This window comes from Pleurodeles waltl, chromosome 2_2 (assembly GCF_031143425.1).
Source record: "Pleurodeles waltl isolate 20211129_DDA chromosome 2_2, aPleWal1.hap1.20221129, whole genome shotgun sequence".
In the NCBI taxonomy this organism is placed as follows: Eukaryota; Metazoa; Chordata; class Amphibia; order Caudata; family Salamandridae; genus Pleurodeles; species Pleurodeles waltl.
In genome coordinates this window covers 1,089,265,874-1,089,290,607 of record NC_090439.1, presented here as the reverse complement: position 1 = coordinate 1,089,290,607, position 24,734 = coordinate 1,089,265,874, and positions in this window count along the sequence as shown.

Below are 24,734 nucleotides of genomic sequence, written 5' to 3'. Positions count from 1 at the left end.
GAGGATTACTACTGGAGAAATGCAATAATACATCTATGGGGTTCATAATATAACAACATGAGACATCATATGGCCTAACAAGAGTGATGCCTTTCTAAGAGATTGTAAATCTTTAACTCTTCTTAGTCTTGGATAGAAACCACAGACATAGTACTAAACTGGAAGTGGAGATCGGAAACCTTGAACTAACACATACATCCACAGAAGATAGAAAGACTGGCAAACTTTTGTCTGTAGAACAGGTGATATACTATACTCCTCTTCAATGAATTTCTGGACTTTATGACATCATGCGGCCTACCATGGGTGATATCTTTAAACACTTTTTTAACTAGTTCTTTGATTCATACACACTAATTCTATTATGAAGCTATAATGATATTTATGTAATTTGGGAAGTATAGGTAAAAGAGTTTGGTTAATATTAGTAGTGATTGCCACACATAGTAAAGTTAATTTCAAATAATGTGCTATGTATGCTATGTACTTATGTTTTTTTTTAAGTCCCTATGACTTCCCCTCCCCCACAATGTTCAAGGATGATTACCCATACACACTTAATTTATAGTGCAAAAGTATAGAAGCTGAGAACAGTGGACCAGGGAACAGTGGAACAGTGGACCAAGCAACACTGTTGCTTAAATAGTATTGTGGTTACTGTATCTTCTAATTAACAATATAATTTTTATTACAGATTGTGAACATTTTCAATATATTAATATAAAAAGTTTAACTGTTATTTATGTTTTCTCTCATTTTAGACAGATTGAAGGAGCTATTTATTGCAGTAATATAGGTAACTAATTACATATTTCTTCATTAAAAGACCACCGTAAACATACTCAATTACATATAGTTAGTTCTACTGATACACCAACACAGTAACCTCAATACAGTGAAGTATAGAGATAAGCATACACTAGCATACTCAGGAAACACTGATTCACAAAATTATATACCCAGACAAACACTGCTTCATATACTACCACACACACTCATACACTGATACATTCACTGACACACCCGAGCACGCACAGATCCATACACTAAGACATCCAGGCAGACACTGAGGCATACACTGACAAACACAGGCATACACTGATGAATACACTGACACGGCCAGGCACACACTGATACATACACTAATGCACCCAGGTACACACAGACATATACAGTGACACATCCTAGCCTGAACTCATGCATACACTAACACACCCAGACACATACTGAGACATACACTGACACACCCTGTCACACACTCAAGCATACACTGAGACACCCAGGCACACACTGATGCATATACTGACACACCCAAACACACACTGATCCATACACTAAGACATCCAGGCAGACACTGATGCATACACTGACATACTCAGGCACACACTAATGCATACACTGACACACCCATGCACACAGTCATGCATTCAGTAACACATCGAGGGACACACTGATGCATACAGCAATATACCTAGTATACACATACATACACTGACACACTCAGGCTCACAGTGATTATGAGAATGTGCCTCTTTTGACATGGTGAGCCCCCCACTTGTTGTCTGGTATTTGATGTGGTTTCAAAGTTGTTAGTGCCCAGGGCCCCTGCTAACCCTGTTCCCTGGGCCCCAAGACTGTTGTGATGCATTGGCACAATTGGCAACACCTTTAGCTGCCACTGCAAGTCGCTAGTAAATAGTACTTAGGTACCATGGGCATGGGGTACTAAGGGTAAGAAAACAAAGTCTTTCCTGGGCAGAGGTGTTACACCTACTCCCCCAGGACTGTGTACAGCTGTACCTGTGAGATTCAAAGGCCTTGCCACCCTTGAAACTTGACCCCCAGCCCTGCTGCTAGCTGCAGATGGCTACCCCCATTGCAAACCCCTACTTTTGCCTGGCGCAACGGTGGGAAAATGAACAAATGACAGGAGGAGTGGCTACCACCAGCCTTCACCACCCCTAAGGTGTTGCATGCGAGGTGACCCCTCTATTTCATTTGTCTCCATCTTGCATGGTAGGAAAATAGCCAATCAGGAATGGAGAAGTGACCTCTGCCCACAGAAAGTGGTCACATGGTGGGTGTAGCCACTCTAAGGTAGATGACCCATTAGGCGCTACTAGGAGCCCCCTAGACCCCCCACTAAAAGCAGTATTTAGTGGCCAACCCAGACCAACAGATCAGAGTTGACGGACACAAGAAGGCCAGCAACAAAGAAGACCCAAGGCTCGAAAACTGAAATCCTGCTGAACCAACAAAAAGGCGCCAAACTCTGCCTGCTGCAACCAGAACTCGACAATCACCGCTGAGGGGTTGACTGGACATTGGATGGACTCTGTAAAACCCCAGAGGACCTCCAACTTTCTGAAAATTGCCATAGATCTCTCTCCAGAGTAAAGGCATCACTTCCTGCAAGCAAGAAGCAGAAACTAGTGAAATCCAGTTCATTGACCGGCCACTGACCAAAGAACCGGACACAGCAGACAGACCAAATTTCACCCCACAGACTCAGAGAAGAAATCCAGTCCAGAAAGTATGGCAAGTCTGATGTCACTGCAGCTTCTAGTGGCTTAACAGTGCAATAACTAGTGGTACTGGATGCCCAATGTTAGACACCCAGAAGAAAAGTCCACTCCAGACTCTCTGAGGACCATAAGCAAGCATCAGTCGAGGGACTTCAAGACACATAAGAGCAACTCCCCCAGAGTGGCCTTGCTGACCTGCAGTCTACCCTAAAGTGACCAGCCTCCTGGTTCCAAAGGGCACCTTTATGCACAGCTCTTGGCTGACCTATCTTCTCTGCACCCCGCCTCCCTGGCCCCTGCACCAGAGAACCAGCTGTGCTATAAGGGTCCCCCTCCCCTTGCGACCTCTGAACTCCAAGGGGACCCACTGGACTCACCTTGGAGTCCGCCTGTGCAGTGCATTTTCAAGTGGTCCCCCTCGCCTGTCCTGCACTAGCTCCACGACTTTCAGCAGCTGCTCCCGCTTGAACCGGGAACCGCCCAAACATCTCCAGCTGGCTCACAGGACCCCTCAATGACCTCGACCTAAAAACAGAATGAGACATTTGGAAACACATTGCCTGATTTTATATGCATTTTTAAAGTTTTCTCCCATTGATTCATATGGTGTGTACTTACGCACAAAATACTATTTTTGCAAAAATTTGAAAAATCATAACTTAAAAAGTACTTACCCAATTTTGATGATCTTGGTCGTAAATTATTTATAAATATCTGAAGTAATTTTTGTAAATTGGTCTCGAGTTATTCTTTTGAGTGCGTGTCCACCTTTATTGATAATATGAGTACAACAAATGCTTAGCACTTCTCCAAGATTGGCCCAACTGCTCGACCAAGCTAACACAAAAATTAGAGCGTTAGGTGGTCTAGTTCTTACCTCTGCAAACCAAGGTGGGATTGCTCAGACTCTGCCCACTGCGCATCATTAAAAGTACACTTTATAGAGAGCCAGCCTCCGGAAGTGATGCATACAATGACACTCGCAGGTACACACTGATACATACACTGACACACCCTAACAAATCTAGGCACATGCTGATACATACACTTACACACCCAGGCATGCACTGATGCATACACTGAGACACCGATGCATACACTGATACATACACTGGCACACCCAGTCACACAACGATGTATACACTGACACACTCAGGCATACACTGATATATACACTGACACATCCAGCCTACTCTGAAGCATACACTGACACACCTAGCACCCACTGATGCATACACTGAGACCTCAGGTACACACATGCATACACTGATACGTTCACTGACACACCCAGGCACACACCGATGCAAACACTGACACACCCATACCCACACTGATATATACAGTGACACACCCAGGCTCACTCTAATGCATGCAGCGACACACCTAAGCACACACTAAGGCACCGCTGTACCAACTGATATATACACTGATACACCCATGAACAAACTATTGCATACACTAACACACCCAGATGCACACTGATATATACACTGATACATTCACGGACACACCCAGGCACACACTGATGCATACACTAAGACACCCAGACACACACTGATGCATACACTGACACACCCAACTGCAAACTCATGCATACACTGGCACACCCATGCACATACCAATGCATAGTCAGGCACACATGGGCATGGCTTGGTGTCGCAAGATGGCAGGTGGCATTTGAGTTGGCTCCTGCTGCCTGACCTGCGATCCTGCACCGTGCGCCAGCATCCAGACATGTAAACCTCACTGCTCGGTGGGGATGGTTTGGCATGACTGGAGGGGCTACTGAAAACCAGTTTGGAGCTGTGTCACCTCTGACGAGATAGCTGTGACGGACCCGCAGGCCTCCCCTGCGAGGCTCAGAAGAGCAGAGGCGGCCTGCGCCTAGAGATGGCAGAAGGTGTGCCCGCGGTGAAGAGAGGCGGATGCAGAGTGGCACAGATGACACAGCACTCTCCCTCCCCTATGCACACAGAGGACGGTGATATGAGTACCGCTGCCACCCAAGCGAGAGCAGCCTATGACTGGAATGGTCGTACAGGGGGAGGACCAGCAAAAGGCAGACATCGCTGCTCGGCAGGACTCTGTTGCTGGGTGCCCCTGCACAAAGCCAGCCTGCAGAGGAGGGTGAGGATGGGACCGGCTGCAAAGAGTGGAGCCTCCTGGCAGGAGGCAACAGAACAGCTGAGTTCCCTCCTGCGTTGCCAGGATAACCACCACAATAGCACACAGGTAACATACAGGTGCGCGAGGGAGCCTCGGCACTGCCAGTAGGTGGGTGCTGCGAGTCCAGGATGGATGCAATGAGTGGACTGCTGGTGCGACAGTAAGAGGGGCAGCTTCACTCGGGACTGGCTAACTCGTAATGGCCATTCCTGGCGCCTCCCCCCTGAGATGCTGATCTGGGCCACAGAGACAATCTTGAGTGATGGGTCTTGGCTGCTTAAGACTCATTGGAGACCCGCATAGCCACAGATATTGACTCATTGATTACGCACCTCCTCCCCTCTGCAAAACATCCACAGTGATCATTCCTGCTGCTAGAGCTTGCCATGGGGCATAGGGGGGAGGCCATGTGGCATACCTATTGAGACATACAGTACAGGCTTTTCCTTACTGGTGCATACTCCATCTAATCAACCCTGATTGGGGCAGACATTGGGCTGCTGGTGTCCCCCCAGGCCATCGTGGGACACTGGCTGTGAGGAGGGGCAAGAGCGACCGGCCTCTCCAGCTAGTCCACTATCTGCCCAGAATATCCCACAGGGCTCTACTTCGCTGTCCCTGTGGGCTGCACCGCTCCATGATCAGCTAATTGTGCCGCCTGCACAGTTTATTTACCTGGGCGGCATGGGAAGACAGTCTGACCAGGGACTGCTATTTGTAGCCTCTGCGATCGTCACCTACTGCGTTGGTGCCATGGGTAGGTGGCGGGCTCAAAGCTCACTACAGTATCAGACAGCTGTATCCTCGGACCCCTCCGGAAGCACTGCAAATAATGGAGACTCCGACACCCAGTCTTCATGATGACAAGCTTGACAAGATCCTGGACGCCATCACATCAACCAGACAAGACTTGCATAATCGTGTGGATGCTGCAGTGGTGGAATTTGGACTACTGAGAGAAGATCAGAAGAATTTGTCCACCAGAGTAGCAAGCATGGAGAGCAAACTTTGGGACTTGCGACCATTGCTAAAGAATTTGGAGAGGCAGGTTGAGTCCTTTACCGCCAAGGTCCGGGAGCTTGAGCACCGAGAGGAGGATGCAGAGGGCCCTTCCTGGTGGAACAACCTCCGAATAGTGGGTTTCCCAAGGGAGTGGAGGGCTCAGATCCAATCCACTTTTTCAAGACCTGGTTGGCCCAAACTGTGGGAGCAGACAATGTATCCCCGCACTACATTGTGGAAAGAGCGCAAAGAGTGCCAGCCCTCAAGCCACCAGCTGGGTGCCCCCCCAGACCAGCACTGGTCCGCCTTCTAAACTGCAGGGACAAAGAAACAATACTGCAGAATACACGTGTAGCAACACCGCTCCAGTACAAGTATACCCACATCTACTTTCCGGATTACATGGCTGCGGTCCAAAGTCAGAGAGCCTCCTTCTCGGGAGTCAAGAAATGCCTGCACCAGGCCGGTTTAACATACTTCCTATTATTTCCAGGTAGACTTAAGGTTATCTCCAATGGTAGCAGTTTCTTTTTACTGATCCCACGGATGCCTGGGACTGGGTGGAGCAGCGCAGGTATGAGGCCTCCAAGCAGTCATCACCAGCTATCCACACTAAACAACTGAGAAGGAGGAAACGTGGAAGGAAAATCCTAAAAAAATCTGACTTGGACAAAATGAAGAGAGCTCCCACACCAGCTCATGCGCATATTGAACAAAGGCAGTCCTTATCAGCTGCAACTGCGTCGGGATGGATAGGGGGCTGGCAATGTCACAGGACAGCAGCAGATGGCTCATTGAATCTGAGTCAGAGGCCTCTGCCAGTGAGACTCCCTGTGAAATACTGCCAGAAGTCACCCCACAGACAGCGGATTCACTAATTTAGCAGGGTACTGGTCACCTATGATCATGTCACTCCTCCTCTGCCCCTCCTCCTGGCGAACCGGTTCCACCGAATAGGATTGATAAAGAAAAGGAACTCCATGCTTGAGATGGACATTGTATCCTGTTCATCACTATACAATGCGGGCCAAGGAGCGCACGCACTGGGTGCCACTTCTGTGCAGCAGCATCAGTCAAATTAGTACTTTGAAAGCCACCCAACCCCACACCCTACTCCTGAGTGCCTATGGCCCTTGCCACTGGGCAACATGTAGACCCCATGGTTTGGGACTATACATTCATGGTTTGGGCATAACCTGAAGTTCAGGATCACCCTGAGATGGGAGTTGTGGGTAACAGTTGTAATTATAACCAAGTTAGAGGAAGTTACATAACATAACAAGCACAAGTCTAGGCTCGGACCCGCAACTGCGAGAGGTCACCCTTCCTGTACCCTTCCCCCTTATTGCAGTTAAATGGCAGAAGTCAAAGTAATGACTTGGAATGTCTGCGGTATGGGCACGATGCGTAAGAGACACTCAATACAACAGTACATCTGACGCCGAGGAGTGCAAATAGCGCTATTGCAGGAAACACACAGAGCTGGGGGTGAGGATACTAAGCTTCAGCATAGGTGGCATGGACAATGCTACTGGACCACATACTCTGGGTTTGCACACAGAGCCACGGTTTGGATCTGAGCTGGAGTACCATTCCATCCAACTGACACAGAAATAGACCCATACAGCTGATTTGTTTTTGTGAAGGGGTCCCTGGATGGTAGGCCAGTGCTGCTGGGCAGTGTCTATGGCCCCAACATCTCCCAAATAGATTTCTTCACAAAACTATCCACCATTTTGGTAAGGGGAGATTTCAACAGTGTACTCAGCATTGATCATGATCCATCATTCATATTCGCCACTACCAACCTCACATGTGGTGTCAGCGGATGCTCACTTCTCCCAATGGGTGCAGCAGTGGATGTTACACGACTGCTGGCACACGTTCTCTTGCTATTCCATACCGCATGGCCTGCATGTCAGATTAGACTATGGGGGTCATTCTGACCTTGGCGGTCTTTTCGCAAGACCGCCGAGTTACCGCCGCGGTGAAGACCGCCGACCGCGGCGGTATGCCGCTGTGCGCATTCTGACCGCTGGGAGCGTTCCGCCGGAAAACCGCCAGCAGCCACACTGGCGGTCGGCGGGAAAGTGGAGACTGGTCAACCTCCACCGCCACGCCAGCAGAACACCGCCCACAGAATTACGACCCACATTTCTGTGTGGCGGTCTTCTGTTGGCGGTCTTCTGTTGGCGGTCACCTCCCCATGGCTCCTGTCACCTCCCGGAGGACCAACGCACAAGGTAAGTTGATCGTCCGTGAGGGGAGGGGGTGGGGGGGTGTTGTGTGATGTGTGCGTGCATGGGGGTGTGAGTGTGTAGAGGGGGTGTGTGAGTGCGTGCATGCGGGCGGGGAGTGCTGCTGTGCCTATGGGCAATGTGTGTCCGCCGACCGCCAAGGTCAGAATGAGGGCCTATATTCTCTGTCAGTCCCCTTTACAATTATTGGCCACTGCTGCAGAATACCTGGGGAAAACATTATTTGACCACAACCCCCTATTGGTACGATGCTGGAAACAGCCACGACTGCCAGTTCCCACGTGTAGGTTGCAACCTGTGGCACTGGAGGACCAAGGGTTCAGGCAAACCACCTTGGTGCACTATGGTGACTGATAATTGGGGCACAGCAACCACTCATTTGGTCGACTGGGAGGGACTAAAAGTAGAGGTATGTGGGCACTGTATCCGTGCAACTGTGGGGGTTCGGACAACAATACACAGGGATTTAACACAGTTAGAAACCAAGCTTAGGGAGGTAGAACTCCAATCAGATACTTCCCCTGAGGGAAATCATCAATTACTTGATGCCACCAAGATGCATGCCCGCCTAGAAGAGCAACTCCGCTGTCTTGACTTTAAAGCATATCAGGCTAAGATGCAAGCTGAAGTGAACAAATCGGGTTATCTGTTGGTGTGGTTGTTGCATAGCTCAGCCCCCATACTGCCTGTTACAGCAATCAGGATGTCTCCCACGTGCCTACTTAATTATCAAATAGATCCATGATGTCTTCACTACTTATTACCGAAACCTGTACAGCCCCTGCCATTGGATAGAACCCGGAGGATACCTACCTTCCTCCAGGGAGTTACACTGCCAACATTGCCCCGCTCCTGTGTGGAGGGCCTTAAAGTGCTCCTCACAATATATGTGAGGCTGTAAAGGGGTTGGCTACAGGTAAGACCATGGTGTTGGACAAGTACCCTATTGGATTTTATAAAACCTACTTGCACATATTAGCCCCAAATTACTAGAGGTCTATCACAACGCGTTGCAGGAAGGTAGACTTCCCTCATCTATGAGGGAGTCCCTGCTTGTGTCCCTCCCCAAACCAGGCAAGAACCTGCAGCAATTGGTTTCCTACTGTCCCCTCTCAATGCTGGGATCTGATTATACAATTTTAGGCAAAATTATCTCCAGGTTGCTAGACCAGCTGCCTCGACTAATACACATAGACCAGAATGGGTTTGTTCCTGGCAAGTTCACAACACTCAATATATGCAAGCTGCACCCAAGTATGGAGTGGGAGCCAGCCCAGTGGCCCTATGCTGCATGCCTAGTTATAGATCTTGAAAAAGCATTTGATACACTAGACTGGAACTACATGTTCTCAGCTCTGGCAGCCTTTGGCATCACGGGCCGACTAGCTAACCTTATCCGCCTTTTATATGAGGATCCTATTTCTCAAGTGAGGGGGGGCAGTGTATTTCCCCCTCTTTCCTGGTGAAAAGGGGTACGCGTCAGGGGAGTCCACTATCTACCTTGCTTTTTGCCCTAGCTATGGGCAAAGATTAGGGGATTCCCCTGGAAGGAACCCTGCACCCTGCCTTCTTGTATGCAGACGATGTACTGATTTATATCTGCGATATTAGAAGCGGTATAACTACTATAACTGAGATTCTATCTGAATTCAGTGAAGCAACGGGACTGGGGGTAATCTGGTCTAAGTCCTGTCTGTATCCCCTCCACCCACATTGTCCTCCACAGCAGTTGCTAGTGGATTTGGGAGAAATTCGATGGGAACCAAGTACCTTCCGTTATTTAGGTATAGCCATTGACCATACCACTCAAGACCTACTGGATGGTAATCTCATGCGGGTTATTACCTCTATATGCGCTCTGATGGCCTTTTGGAGCACACTCCCACTTACAGTTCAAGGTAGAATTGCATCAAAAATGGTTATACTCCAATGCTTATTGTACTACTTTCATAACCTCCCATTACTTATCCCAAGGAAAGTCTACTGTATGCTTCATGCTGCACTGGGTACCTTTCTCTGGAAAAAGGCAGACGTCGGGTGCAAACTGCAACTCCCAATTGAGGAAGGGGGGCTGGGAGCCCCCAGTTTTAAATATTACTACTTGGCAGGAAAGCTTCAATGGCCTGCCCGATGGCTAGGAGGTCATCTGTTGGAAGAACTTGGGCAACGCACTAGCGCTTTGGCCTCCTCTGGAGCCCCCCATATGCGAATCATATTCTCACCCTCCTCTGCAAGGCCCACAGAGGGTGTCTAATTAACCCTTCATATCACCTGATCGAAGCTACTGAAACCTGTGTACTATTGCCATAAGTGTATTCTGCCAATTGTTATCTAATATTAATGTTGCCAACCACAGTTATACGCCTCATGCTAACGTGGTGCCAAGGTGCTTGTCTGTATTCCCTTTTTTTCACTACTGTGTAAGATGCTTCTTTTCTTGTTAAACGTTTAAGTTCAGTTCTTAATATTGTCATTGTTGAACCAGCGACTCCTGTCTTACCTATGATGCGTATATGTATGGACATTTCTGGTACAAGGTGGTGAATGTTTGAAAGTGCTGTGTAACATAGCATCGATGACCTGTATGCCCATGTCTGAAAATTAATAAAATTGGTTAAGAAAAAACCACAGCCAGGCACACACTGATGCATACATGGACACACCCAGGCACACGCTGATGCATACACTAACACACCCAGGCACACACTGAAGCATACACTGACACACCCAGGCACACACTGATATATACGCTGACACACCCTGGTGCACACAGATGCTACACTGATACACCCAGGCACACACTGATGCATACACTGACACACCCAGGCACACGCTGATGCATGCAGTGACTCACTCACACAGTTACCCATATACACACTAACACATCGTGATACCAATTAATACATAGACTAACACACCTACAGACAGAATTCTTTATATACCAATCACCATGTACACAAAAGGATAATAAAGACTCAAACACAGCTCTTTGTTTGATTCAATGATGGTTCAAACAAGAACCTGTTTTTCAGATTTTTTGAAAAAAGTTTTAATCTTTTTTTTTTTTCATTTTCAAAAAATGTATGAAAAAGTTTAGACAAACCTAAATGCAAAAATTTGGCAGTTTCAAAGCACAACAGTGCTGTATAACAGGTACTTCAAACAATAAAATTGTGAAAAAAATTAGCAACAGTGCTTCTTAACCTGTGAAAATAAATCTTTAACTTTTGCAAAACCTAGATTATGGCAGATGGCGCAGGATGTTGCCATTCAACCTAATTCGATGCATATGGCTTCAATAGTGACGGTAGCAGGAGGGACATAGGCAGATGAAGATGAGCCAGGTTCAGAAGTCATATTGTTTCCTGCTCTGTCTCTCATCATTCGGAGATATGCACATTTGTGGATACTAGGGCCCATATTTACCAGTCACCAGGCAGGTCGCTCCCCCCATCTGCCACGCAGCCCCCTGTGGGTTGAACCTCCGTTGCCGCTTTTGCCGCCTGACTACTCGCTCCCTTTTTTCTGTACCCCTGCGCTTGGCTTCTGTGCCACTTCGTTTTTTCATTCTGTGCCCCTGTGTTTTGCTTTCTGTACCCCTGTGATCTGTTGTCCCTCTTCCCCGCCGTCTTTTCCCGACGTTTTTTCCCCGGGTTTTCCCCGGGGTTTTCCCTTGCTGCTGAGCCCCTGCTGCCCCGCCCCCTTCACTCCCACTGGCCGCCCGGCTCCCACCTCCCAGCTGCTACTCCCTCCCTCTGCCCTCATATGGAGGCCGCGAAGCGGGCGCGCAGCGGGCGCGCCAAAGGCGCGCCTAAGACAAGCCCGTCTGCGCCCGTCCGCGCCTGGACCGCACCCAGCACCAGAACCCCTGGAACCCGCAACGCCAGACTGCACTACGACGCGAGCACCCTCCACGCACTCAACACCAGACGAGACCACCCCTGCTACCAGGCCACACCGAAACGCACCCAGGGGCCTTTCACCTGCCGGAACTGCAGATTCACCAGCATCCAACCCTCCACACCACCAGCCAGAGAACCAAAACCACCTCCGCTGCATCCTCCTCAACACCCGCTCCGCTCCCAAGCACGCCATCGAACTTTGGGACCTCCTAGACTCCACTGCCCCCGACGTCGCCTTCCTGATGGAGACCTGGCTGAACGCCACCTCAGCACCAGACATCGCCATAGCCATCCCACAGGGCTACAAGATCTCCCGCAGAGACCGCACAAACGGAGTGGGAGGAGGAATCGCCATCATCCACAAAGACTCCATCAAAATCTCAACGAACACCGATGACACCCTCACCACCGCCGAGCACATGCACTACCAGATCCACACCGACCCCAACACCACCCTCAGAGGAACTCTCATCTACAGACCTCCCGGACCCCGCCCACAGTTCCGTGACACCATCGCCGACCTCATCAGCACCCACGCCCTCGCTTCCACGGACTACATCCTCCTCGGGGACCTGAACTTCCACCTCAAGAACAACAACGACGCCAACTCCTACGCCCTGATCGCCAACCTTGCCAACCTCGGACTCAAACAGCTCGTAACGACACCCACTCACGCCGCTGGACACACGCTCGACCCCATCTTCTCCGCAAGCCCCCAAGTCTCCTTCAACCACACCACCGAACCACACTGGACCGACCTCAGATGCGTCCACTTCACCTTCAGAAAACCCACCACACACCACCGCACCCAGCAGCTACCACGCCACTGCTGGGGCAAGGTCACCGAGGACCAACTGACTACCGCCCTCGCCCTGAGACCACCCACCGACCCCACCGACCCAGACACCGGCGCGACCAACCTCACACAGTGGATCAACGACTGCGGCAACACCCTCGCCCCTCTCAAGACCTTTACAACCAACCACACCAACAAGAAAGCCGCCTGGTTCACTGAGGACCTCCGGATCTCCAAGCACACCTGTCGGAAGCTGGAGAAGAAATGGCTCCACGACCGAACACCAGACATCCACACAGCCCTCAAGAGCGCCATCCGCAGACATCACCAACTCATCAGGACCACCAAGAAGACCGCCTTCAAGGACCGCCTAGACAACAACGCACACAACACCAAAGAGCTCTTCAGCATCGTGAAAGAACTCTCCAACCCCAGCTTCATCACCAATGACATCCCGCCATCTCAAGACCTGTGCGACTCCCTGGCCACCTTCTTCCACCGCAAGATCACCGACATCCATGACAGCTTCAACCCCGACCCCCAGCATCCACCACTGAGTCCACCACCCCTGCGACTACCACTCGCACCAGTCGCCTGAACGTCTGGTCCAGCGTCAGCGACAAAGACACCATCAAAACCATGAACTCCATCCACTCCGGATCCCCATCGGACCCCTGCCCTCACTACGTCTTCAACAAAGCCAGCGCAGCCATCGCGCCCACCTCCGGAAAACAATCAACTGTTCCTTCGAGACAGCAACCTTCCCAGAAAGCTGGAAGCACGCCGAGATCAACGCCCTGAAGAAGCCTAAGGCGGACCCCAAGGACCTCAAGAACTTCCGGACCATCTCCCTGCTCCCTTTCCCGGCAAAAGTGAGCGAGAAGATTTTCAACAAACAGCTGACCCACTACCTCAAAGTCAACAACATCCTGGACCCTTTCCAATCCCGTTTTCGTAGTAACCACAGCACCAAGACTGCCCTCATCGCCGCCACTGACGACATCCGGACCCTGATGGACAAAGGAGAAACAGCCGCCCTCATCCTCCTGGACCTATCAGCAGCCTTTGACACGGTCTGCCACCGCACCCTATCAGCACGCCTCCATGACGCCGGTATCCAAGAAAAGGCCCTGGCCTGGACCACATCCTTCCTCTCCGGCAGAACCCAGAGCGTCCGCCTCCCACCCTTCCGCTCTAAAACCACCGAGATAATCTGCGGCATCCCACAGGGATCCTCCCTCAGCCCGACACTGTTCAATATCTACATGGCCCCCCTCGCCCACGTCGCACAACAACACAACCTCATAATCATCTCCTACGCCGACGACACCCAGCTGATCATATCCCTCACCGAAGATCCCCACACCGCCAAAGCTAACCTCCACTGAGGAATGAAGGCCGTAGCGGACTGGATGAAGGACAGCAGACTGAAGCTGAACTCAGACAAGACGGAGGTCCTCATTCTCGGACCCACCCCATCAGCCTGGGACGACTCTTGGTGGCCCACGTCACTAGGCACAGCCCCGGAATCCACGGACCACGCACGCAACCTGGGGGTCATCCTTAACTCCACTCTCTCCATGACCAGGCAAGTCAACGCCATCTCCGCGTCCTGCTTCAACACCCTCCGTATGGTCCACAGGATCTTCAAATGGATCCCCCTCGACACGAGAAAAACTGTTACCCAGGCCCTCATCACCAACAGACTCGACTACCGGAACACCCTCTACTCAGGAATTACAAACAATCTCCTGAGAAGACTCCAACGCATCCAGAACGCCTCGGCCCGACTCATCCTCGATGTCCCCCGCTGCAGCCACATTACACTCCACCTGAGAGGCCTGCACTGGCTCCCCGTCAACAAAAGGATCACCTTCAAGCTCCTGATCCACGCACACAAAGCACTGCACAACACCGGACCCAGCTACCTCAACAACCGACTCAGCTTCCACACCCCCACCCGAAGCCTCGGCTCAGCCAACCTCGCCTTCGCCACAGTCCCCCGCATCCGAAAAACCACTGCCGGCGGCAGATCCTTCTCCTACCTCGCCGCCAAGACCTGGAACACTCTCCCCACCATCCTACGACAGACCCATGACCTGCTGGCCTTCAGAAGACTCCTCAAGACCTGGCTCTTCGACCAGTAGCACCCCCCCTCCCCAGCGCCTTGAGACCCTCGCGGGTATGTAGCGCGCTTTACAAATGCAGTGATTGATTGATTGATTCATATTGACACTCTGCGCTGGATTTGCGTCATTTTTTTAATGCAAACTTAACTCCATATTTATACTTTGGCGCTAGACCTGTCCAGCACCAAAGTTATGGAGTGTGCGCCATTTTTTGTACGTGAAAACCTACCTTACGCTAATGACATGCAAGGTAGGCATTCCTGTGCAAAAAATTACTCTAAGGCGTGTGCGCCTTATTTATCCTTCGGCGTCAAAATGAGGCACAGGAGGAGGCGGGCCTTAAAACATGGTGCCCAGCCAAATTGGCGCCGCTTTTTAATGCCTGGGTCAGGGCAGGCGTTAAGAGACCTGTGGGCTCATTTCCATGGAAACAGTCCACAGGTGCCCTTCCCTGCACCCAGGGACACCCCCTGCCACCCTCGTCCGCCCCTGGCATAGGGGGTCATGCCACTGTGCCCAATGGCCATGCCCAGGGGATAGATGTCCCCTGGGCATGGCCATTGGGCTGTGGGGCATGACTCCTATCTTTGCTAAGACAGGAGTCATTTCCATCGGGGTTGTGCGGCAAAAAATGGTGCAAGTCAGGTTAGAGCCAATGTTTTTTACTCTAACCTGACTTGCACCATTCTTTGGCGCACAACCCCCAGTCTTCCCTTCCCCTCTGCTGCCTGGTTACAGTCATTTATTTTGACGCTAAACAGACCGCAGCGCCGGCTAACGTAATTCCATAAATAAGGCGCCCGGCTGGCGCATTGGAATGGCATTAGCCGGCGGTAAACTTTTTGACGCAAATCTGCCCTAGAGCTGATTTGCATCAAAAAGTATAAATATGGGCCTAGATGTCCCATGGCTGTATTTTTGGGATGTGCCATAAGACAATTCTTTGCCACACAAGTTGCTCTTTGCAATTTTGACTGTATCATTTTTTCTCCACCAGGTATTGTGAAGAACTGCAATACCATGCTCTATTTTGTTAAAAAAGAAGGCAGGTCTTCATTTTCTTCTTCAATACTAACAGCTCCCGCTTCTGCAGGTATTGGTGCAGCACTCCCTTCAACCATAGTGAAAAGCATTGTCAGCAGCATCTAAAAAAAATATGTTTCTCCCAGAACAGCTAAAGAAATAATAACTGTTTTAGGTGGTGGTCCTACTCAAAATTAGGTGTAGTTCAAAGCTAACCAATCAAATAGTAGAGCTCTCTTCTGACCTCGAGCGGATCCTCACATCCAGTCAGATTTGCGGCTCCACAAAAATATTTCAGTGAAATATATATATTTCTTTTCACTGAAAAAACAAAGGTCACAGAGATGTTATAGTTAGGAAATAGAATTTAAAAAAAACATAAAAATTCACTCAAAAAAACAAAGGTTAATGGAACCTTATAGTTAGGCTCACATTTAAACGTTCAAAGGCATAGAACATCATCTGTTATAGTTATGGTTAGCTCAAGTAACTATAACTCATACCCTAAGGTAACAATAAATCACACCTCCGCCATGCACAGTTATCTCATCAATAATTTTATTACAAATGTTACAGTAATATTATGAATGATTTTATCAAAGATGCCATGAGTCGTAATATCTGGGGTAATTGGCAGTGCATGGTGAAGGCACAAGGGTGCTCACTCTTGCTTTGCATCGGCTGAGTTGAAGTTGGGAGGATCTGTCCTTTACATAAGCCAAGCTTCACATAGGGCACTTTCTACATTGCCCCGGGGAAGTGTCAGTTCACTTCTGTAAAGGATAGAAATAAAGGATGTTTTCTTTTTTAGAAGCGGAGCTGCAAATAGGAAACTCTTTACATAGCCCCAGGGAGGTAGTGGGCCCTGTGGCAGGGGGAGGCGAATGGCCCCCCGCAGCCTAAAAACCATAGCCCCCCCATACTTCAACATATAGTTTGCCCCAGGGAGGTTGTGGCATGGGGTCCATGACGGATCCCTATTTACTTAATTCTATAACCCCGAGGAGGTGGTGGTCCTCAGTGCACGGGGGTGCCGCAGGGTCCCCTTATAATTATTTTAAAGTTTGTCCCAGGGAGGTGGTGGTCCCTGGGGCTTCTATAGGCCCTAGGAGGGGTGCCCCGTGTGCCCCCTCCCATTTTCTCATTTTGCCTGCAATGCCCCACAATTGATGCACAATTAAAAGCAAGAGCGTGAGACCGTGCTTGGATTTGTTTTAAATCACAGCGGAATTTGCAGATCTGCTACAATTTTCACCTTGATTAAAAAATAATAATTTTAAGCATTGGGGAAGGGGGTCCCTTGGGGACGCCTGTGCCAAGGCTATGGGTTTTGGGTACTGCTACCTTAGCCCCTTTTCTTTTCTTTTTTTCTATTTGAGACGCGTTGAAGCCGAGTCTCAAAATGGCTGCCTGGTTGAAGTGTTGGGCACGGATCTGATCTCTGCACAAGATTGGGAGAATTTACGAAGGCTTCACTCCTCTAGATATACAAATTTGTTTTTCTTTTAATATTTCAAAAACTACTGAATGGATTTACACCAAATAACGGAAAAGCTACCTTCTGGACCAAAAGCTACCTTTGTGCCAAATTCAGTGTAATTCCGTCCAGCAGTTCGGGCTGGAGTCATTTTCAAAATCCCTATAGGTATCAAAATGCCAAATGCACTTTTTTTTTAACCTCTGCTTTTTTTTTGGGCCCTGCTTGATGAATCACCTCAAACCTTCTCGGGCACAACAAGATTCTCCAGCCATCATTTTATTTTGTTTTGTGATGTTGCTTTGTGCGCCCTAAGTGGCTAACGTATGCCTAGACGTGGGTCCTTTGCTCACTGCGCCAATGGATTCAAGCTATCCTGGCTGATGAAGGGTGATACCCTGAAACCGGTCCCAGGATGCTTGTTTTCTGTCTAGGGAGGACCTGACCTGTCAGTTTGGGCTGAACTGTTCCCATGGGGAACAGGGACAAGACTGATTTGCATATGCCAAACTGGGGTGACGTGGTGAGCAAATAACAATGGATTAAACCCAGATCTGTGACTGGGGGTGAGTGTTTGAACATTTTCAACACTCCGTCCATCATTTTATTTTGTTTTGAGATGTTGCCTTGTGCGCCCTAAGTGGGTACGGTATGCCCAGACATGGATCCCTTGCTCACTGGGGCACTGGATTCAAGCTAGCCTGGGTGATGAAGGGTGATACCCTGAAACCGGTCCCAGAATGCTTGTTTCCTTTCCAGGAAGGACCTGGCCCAGCAGTATGGACTGGACTGTTCCCATGGGGAAAAAGGTCAAGACTGATTTGCATATGGCTGGGGCCAAACTGGGGTAGTGTGGGGAGCAAAATAACAAAGGATTCTACCCATATATGTGACTGGGGTGACTGTTTGAAAAGTTTCAACACTCAATCCATCATTTTATTTTGTTTTGTGATGTTGCCTTGTGTGCCCTAAGTGGCTAGGGTATGCCCAGATGTGGGTCCCTTGCATACTGCACCTCTGGATTCAAGCTAGCCTGACTGATGAAGGGTGATACTCTGAAACCGGTCCCAGGATGCTTGTTTCCTGTCCAGGGAGGACCTGGCCCGGGCAGTTCGGGCTTGACTGTTCCCATGGGCAACAGGGTCAAGACTGATTTGCATATGGCTGGGTCTGAACTGGGGTGATGTGGTGAGTAAAATAATGAAGGATTAAACCCAGATCTGTGACTCGGGATGAGTGTTTGAAAAGTTTCAGCACTCCTTCCATCATTTTATTTTGTTTTGTGATGTTGTTCACTGTGCCACTGGATTCAATGTAGCCAGGCTGATGAAGGGGGATACCCTGAAACCTGTCCCAGGCTGCTTGTTTCCTGTCCAGGGAAGACCTGGCCTGGCAGTTCGGGCTGGACTGTTCCCATGGAGAACAGGGTCAAGACTGATTTGCATATGGCTGGGTCCAAACAATGGTGACATTGTGAACATAATAATGATGGATTAAACCAACATCTGTGACTGGGGGTGAGTGTTTTTCATAGTTTCAAAACTCCATGATGTTGACAAGATTCTCTGGCATACTTTTTTTGGAAAACATTGTGAATATTCGTCAAATGGTGCCAAAGTTAGAGGCAAGTCAAAAAACGCTTGTTCAATGGAAAGATGGAAACTAGGTCCTACTTATAACTACCTACTGGCAACGGCCAGTAGTTAATATATATATATATATATATATATATATATATATATATATATATATATATATATATGTGTATATATATATATATGCATTCCCCATTGTAGTGCATAAGCTCCATAGGCCAAGATTGTTAGATTTGTTAGATTTGTTAGATTTGTTAGATTTGTTGATTAAAAGAAAGGAAGACAGTGGCATACAGAAAAGAAAGATCTATAACTTATTTTCTGGATAATTGTAACACATCTAACAATGGTAAGTATTTGGATTTATTAGAACTATTACTTGGAGTCCAAGTGGACTTATGTAGCTCTTTTCTAGCAATAGTTATACTTTAATAAAGAATTCCTATGCTAGCCTATGGAGCTAATGCACTGCAATGGGGAACAATTGGCAGTTTTTCCCTCACCACGACATATAAAACATATTTTATAATGTCCCTGAATATACTTACAAGGCACCCTACTGCTGGGGCACTTAGGGAAGACCTTAAGGGTGACATAAAAATAAGGTAGTTTGAGACTTTGGAAGTACCTTTAATTCTGAAGTCGAATTTGCATATAAATTTAATGTAAACACAGTTTGTTAGCTAGGGCAGGCTTTTAAATTTACAGCAGGTACTACAGCAGTGCCCACTTACGTGCATTAAATCTGCTGGACCTCTAAACCTACATGCCCTCCATATACTAGGAACTTACGGGTGGGTTGTCATGCCAATTACAATTAGCCCTAATTTACATATATATTTAACCTGCAGTAACTGCCTTTATTCCCAGCACGCAAAGCTGTTCCTGTCCCATATCCACAATTTTTGCCCAGAAGTGCACTAGGTGGTGCATGCTGTGCTACAGCTTCCCGAGTGGAGTGTCTGTATGCTTTATGGCAAACCCCTTGCTGGTACTGCTACCAAGATGAGATGGGAGATGGCCCGGAACATAAAATATCAGTGTGGCAACAACTTCCTCAGCAAAATTATTGTGCAGGGGCATGTGGTGCCTTTGGGAGAGGATCTATGTCTGGGACAAGCTGCCTTGACTAGAAAAGTTGTAAGTATATAATAAAAAAAACAGAAGACAAGTAGTTAGAATAAATAAAGTCCTGGAAAGAAAAACAAGACAGAAAGTAAATGTAAAGTTAAACAACTGTGGCAGGCAGGTTAAAATGGGGAAAATTCACTGTGGTGGGCAAGGAAACGAGCAAGCAGGAGCAGGTTGGAGAGGTGGATCAGAGATTTCCTGATGAATTAGGTGGTTTAGAGAGATCATACATATGTGACCAAGGTTTTTTCTCGATATTTGAGCTATCATTAAACAATATACTGGAGCTGTGCTTAATTTGTACTTGTTGCTTCTGGTGCTGAGCACCAGCACTTATTTTTGAGGGCCGGGGCTTGTTCTTCTGCCTCAAGCATTTGCTACGAGCAATAGACACATATGGGAAAGACGGAGGAAAGGAAAAACGAAAAAGCGTCACAAAGGGAGAAAGTAGAACACAGCTAGAGTGAAGTGAGCTGAAGGGGCAGGGAGTGTCTTTATATGGATCAAAGAGGCCCAAGATGGTTTTAGGATTACGCCGCCTCAGTATTCCGTGTTCGCACATTTAGTTGCAGCCGCCACATGTTTAAGAGGAGGGCTTTGGGCACTGCCACGTTTTTATTTAAAAATTAAGCAGTGCAGAAATCCAAGGTCATGTGATACATTTTAGTCATCTTTATTGTGTTTACACTCTTTCAGCCAAGTACATGATGATCGGCCAACATAAGTTTCATCCCCAATAGGACTTTTTCAAGAGTATGAGTTTCTTCTAGGTGATCTCTCCTGTTTCTTTTCTTATTCTTCCTAATATAAATGTAGTCACCTAATCTGTTTATCATCAATATTTTCAAGCTCACAACAAACTTAGTCATGGGTGACACCGATATAGAGAGCCCTGCCCTGTGCATCACAAAATGAAAAGTGGGCAAACCTTGCGAACAACAGGACAGGGCTTATCAGGGCTCTCAATGCTGGTGTTGTCTATGACTGAATGGCCACACCACATCATTTTGAGCATGAAACTATTGATGATAAACAGATGAAGATGATTATATTTGTTATTAGGAATAATACAACAGTTGAATAGGCACAGGATTGCCTAAGTGGGTCCCTGTAGCTGGCCTGCCCTCTATCACAGTCGGCCTGATCGTGTGACTTTGTCCCAGTCCAGTGTGACCAGATAACCACATTTGGTGCTTTGAGCTTTTTGCAGATGTTTTCAATGAAATCTTTAAACTTGCATACCTCCTGTTTGACAGATTGTAATTTTGTCATTTTGGGTGTGTTATTTTCTTGTGTTTGTTTTTCACTTTATTAGTTTTTGAAGTGCTGCACAAATACTTTACACATTGCCTATAACTTAGGCCTGACTGCTCTGTGCCGTGCTACCAGAGAGTTGAGCACATGTTAACTTGGGGTTTGCTGGTGGCTCACCCAGACAAGGACTGTGGTTTCTGCTGGAATAGGGTTTCACCCCTCTGAACCGTTAAGCCCAATTTCTTACACTAAGCAATGACCTTTTGTTGACCTTGTTCCTGCACATTTGCAGTCGTGTCTCGCAGCTCTTAAAAGGGGCGGGTGCGGCGTGACAGGGAGGGCAAGGGGGGGGACAGCGGGAGGGGGGAGAAGGGGGATACATTAAATTTAATATTAAAAAAAAAATTAACTTAACTCGCCGCACAGAGCTCCTCTGTTGCAGCCTGCAGGCACAGGATCCTATCCTGCCCTGTGCCAATCCTGACGATACTCAAAGCAGCATCAGGATTGGATGGGAGCGCCCTGGCAGACTGGGAGCCTGTGCAAGCTCTGGAGACAGACTACTGTGCATGTGTGTTTGGCAGGCCCAAGACGGCCGGCCAAACACACATTTGCTCTGAGGGAGAGTGATGAGCACTCTCCCTCAGTGCACGTCAACCCCATGTCATAGTTTATTATCCTTTCGTTCTGAAAGGTTTGCAGCTGTACATTTGATTTGGCATCATTTGTGTTAGCTTGCTTATGAATCATTTCATTCCTCTTAATTGATAAAGACATTGTTAACAGTCCCCCATCAAGTACAGTTGGAAAAGGGTTTTCATGGTCTACCATGTTACAACTAGTCTCTAAAAACATAAACCACTCATACACAAGCAATACTAAGAAGTTTTGCCCTGTGAACACTCTGACAAATACAATAGGAAGATGTTTTGTATTGTGTACTCAGAGATCAGTGTTATAGGAAGTGCTATATTGTAGCACTAATAGAACTTCTTACATAGATTTCCATTTCAGAAATAGCTATATAGCTCTGTTTTGTTCTATGTTTATTTGTAATTCTAAGTTTAATATCTGGTTGTACATGAATTAAAGTGAACACACTTGCTGGTCACTGATTTATTTAGTGTTATTGTACGCTTTGAGTAGTTTGGGAGTCTAAACCCTAATCACATTCCAAAGCAAGTGTTAAACTGTTATACCTTGTTAATCTTGCGGTCAAGTGGTGAAAGGGTATATTGTGTGCTCACTTTAGGTGCCATTTTAACAGTGTCTCTTTCCCTGGGTCTTTCACTTTACCTTAGTGGTTCCCAACTATTTTCACCATCACCTTATCATAACAGAAACCCGGGGACCCCCCAATGAATCGTTATCGAAATAACATCGCCCATGTTATATTATTTGATGCACCTGAGCTGCTCCGACGAATCAATCTGAGGACACTAATTTAGGTTTTAGCGACCAATTTCACATTCCTTGACATTTACAGTTCTTTTAAAAAATTTAAATTGTACATTGAGCCACTTATTTGTAATAAAGGTGGGCGGTGAACTACACTCCGCACGCAGAGTTTGCATAGTTTTTCTCACTCTTTACAGGTATTTGATTGCAAATTAGTTGTATTAGACCACCTAGGATAGAGTTCTTTTGTTCATACAGGATAGCGTTAATGAAGACCATCCTGCAAATGTAATAGGAAGCAGCTTTTTATGGAGTAACACTGTGACAAATGCAGTAGGAAGGAGTTTTACATTGTGAACTCTCTCAGAAATTTGATAGGAAGAGATTGTAATTATGATTTCTCTGCCAAAGACAATAGTAAGGAGTTTTACATTTTTAGCCTTGTGACAAATACAATTTGAAGAGGCATTATATTGTTTAACAATGATAGATCGTTTTTACACAGATGTCTAGTTCTGGAGGGGATAGAGAGGCCTGTTGTTTATTGTGTAGATTTGTCAATATGTGTTTGGTAATTGTGTGTGAAAAAGTGCTATTTCTTTTTCAAAGTAAGTGCACTATCAGACATTTATATATTAAACTGTTATTGTTTATTTTCTGGAGTTCTTCCTAGGGAATCCTTTAACTGTTCTGATTACTACCCTTGTGGGACAGTCTTAAACCTGTTTACTCTGTGCTAGTTTGGCTCAAACTAGTCGACTCAGGACACAAGAGAAAAAGGCAGTGGTGGCTGGTGACATTTGAAAGTGGTGGGGCATAAAAGTTGGATATGACTTTTATGTGGCGAGTGAGACGAGCAAGCTAGATGGACAAAGATGGGGTCCAAGGTGATCCTCCACTCAAGAAAAATTTAAAAAAGATTGACAAATGGTGCATATGAAAGCAAATGAATTTAGTGATAAAGCAAGGTTCATAAACAGTGGGAACATATAGCACCTCATTATGACGCGGTCTTAAGACCGCCAGGGCTCTGGTGGCGGTCGGACCTCCGCCAATGTGGCGGTCCAACAGCCACATTACGACCGTTACGGTTGCGCCACTGTCGGACCGCCAGCACCACCACTTCCCCTCTACTGGAGGTGCTGGCGGTGCTGGTGGTCCTAATCCGCTACCCTGCAATCAGCGCTACCCTGGGGATTACAAGTCCCTTCTTCTTTAGATAGTGGTAGCGTCGCCATGCGAAGGCTGGCGGGGACGGGGTGCAGGGTGCCCCAAGGGGGCCCCAGCACTTGGCATGGGCAGTGCAGGACCCCCCATGGCCAGCCTGTCACGCTTTTCACTATCTGCTTTGCAGACAGTGAAAAGCTTGACGGGAGCAGGTGCACCGCAACCTTGCTGCCGGCTCAATTATGAGCCGGTGTCAATGTTGTGGGGTGCTTCCTTCTGGGCCAGCTGGTGGAAACTCTGTTTCCGTCCACTGACCCAGCAGGAAACTCGTAATAGGGGCCGCAGGAAGGTGACCACACTGGCGGTAACCTGACCACGACACTTTGGCGTATGGCATTTTCCTTCCTCCGAAGTCGTAATTAGGGCCATAGTCTTGAAATACTTAACACATAAAAAACTGCCCCATATCTTACTGCATTAATACATTCAACAGTTACTTTAATGTGCAAATTGTACAGTGCGACAACTTCAGGCCCCTTAAAGTGTGTGCTTGCCAAGTGTCTTGCACTGCATGCAGCATCAGCTTCGGAAGAAAATGCTCTAACCAGGCATCAGGAAACACCAACAGCTGCTGGCTGCAATTAATAATAAAGAAATACGTACAGACAGATCTTTAGGTGGGATGAAAAAGTGGGGGCTCTCTAAAAGGGAACATGTAAAATAAATTTCTGTGTTTCTCTTAGTGTGCGACCTAGCCTGTATTTTGGTTTCTCTCTGAGATGTTATTGCATCCAGTAACATAATACAACAACTGATATACACCTAAAATCTGTCAGTACTATTGACTTCATCAATGTTTGTTAGCTGTTTAAGATAAATAACAACAATGATTAGTTATAAATAATTAAAAC